Below are 1765 nucleotides of genomic sequence, written 5' to 3'. Positions count from 1 at the left end.
TAAGTTTTTATTACAATTTTTTTCTCTCTTCTCCTTAGATGTCAGACCCAGTGCATTAGGTAAGCACTCTACCAGACATATGCTCTTAACCCTACAATATTAGTATTAAATCTTTACTTCTTTTTCTCTATCATGATGTAATAGTGGGGACAACTTGCTTGAGCTGTTACATAATTCAAATATATCAATAGTTTCCATAGTGTATTTTCCAACTGCCCTTTGTAACCTAGTCTATATCTGTCAAAAGAAGATATGATATTCCTAAAATAGGAGCTAAAATGCTCCAATTGATCTTGGTTTCTACATATCTGCCTAAATGTATCCTTTTCCTCTGTGTCTCACTGTCTTTGTTTTGTGATTGTTATTGCTTGGTTTTATTTGATTGCAGCAGTGGAGATTAAACTCAGAGCTACAGCTTGCAAGGGCTCTGCCACTCGACCATTTCCCCAGTCCTCAATTTCTTTTTTATTTTTTGCCCAGAGCATCACATTTAATTCTCAGATCAGCCCCGACTTAACATGAGGCCAGATTATCCAGTTCTGTTTGAAACAAGCCCACATGCTATGCCAGACTGCAAGGCAGTGTATGAGTGAGCTTCACTATTACTTTCCCTCCTTTACAACCACCAAGACCAGTGCTCAGATCCGATGGGAAAGGGAAGAGGGTCTCAGTTTCCTTATATACAAAGTGGGGAGCAAAGTGCCAGATTCCATGAAGCTGTCCTAATGGTGTATCGTACCATGCAGAATGTCTATGATCTCTCTCATCAAATGTACAAACACAAGTGACTGCTGCGCCCATTGGCATTGGCATTTTTCCAGAATGTTGAAGAAATGAAGGTTTGCAGTGAATCTGTGGCAGAGGCGATGAGATCCTCTGCCTTGCCCTCATGCGGGGCCAGGCGTGCATATGACCACTAACCGATTCTTGTATCTATGCTAATAACTTAAGAAATTTGTCTTCCAAATATTCAGCTATTCAAATATTCAGATAATGATGTTTGAGATTATATGATAACAGCTTATTTTCTTTTCTAGGATCAACACTAAGTTCAGGAGTCTGTTTGTCAAGCTATTTTCAAAATCAACCAAATTTATTTTACTTTATTTATGTGTGTGTGTGTGTGTGTGCGTGCTTGTCCTGGGGCTTACACTCAGGGCCTGGGCACCCCCTCTGAGCTTTATTGAGCCACAGTTCCACTTCTGGCTTTTTAGTGGTTAACTGGAGATAGGAGTTTCATTGGACTGTACTGCCTGGGCTGGCTTTGAACCCTTATCCTCAGACCTCAGCCTCCTGAATGATTATAGATCTGAGCCACCAGCACCTGGCTGAAATCAACCAAATTAAAAGGTGGGAGGGATTTCATCCTTAACATTGTCCTATCAGGTATGTCTGTTTATGTATTCCTTATTCATCATATATCTTTTCCATGTGGGCATTTTTTGAAACAATAATAATTGCTATATCCTAAGGTGACTTATGTATGGATCCCATGTTTTCAGATAATAGAATATTCACTTATCACACAGAATGTTCCAGCATTTATTTTTAAGCTGAACTCCTCTGCACCGGGCTAACAGAGTTTGGGCATTTCTTAAGCCAAAGGATAAGTTTCCATAGTACACAACTATACTAAAGTAAGTAAACCAAACAGACATTTATAAATATCAGCAGTGATAAGAACAAAACAATCTTGTTTATACAAAGACTTCAAGAATTCAACCCAGAATTATAACTTTGCAATATAATGATAAAAGAAAACTTT

General features: G+C 38.5%; 1 non-coding gene across 1 annotated transcript; it reads right to left on the bottom strand.

Annotated features, from left to right (window-relative positions):
• Nucleotides 1-537: 537 nt before the first annotated feature.
• LOC125361120 lies at nt 538-666 on the bottom strand. Its single transcript, XR_007212904.1, has one exon. It is a non-coding gene; the product is annotated as a small nucleolar RNA SNORA61 (small nucleolar RNA).
• Between the last annotated feature and the right edge of the window lie 1099 nt (nt 667-1765).

Source organism: Perognathus longimembris, chromosome 12, assembly GCF_023159225.1.
Source record: "Perognathus longimembris pacificus isolate PPM17 chromosome 12, ASM2315922v1, whole genome shotgun sequence".
Lineage (NCBI taxonomy): Eukaryota > Metazoa > Chordata > Mammalia > Rodentia > Heteromyidae > Perognathus > Perognathus longimembris.
This window is presented reverse-complemented; position numbering and strand designations above follow the sequence as displayed.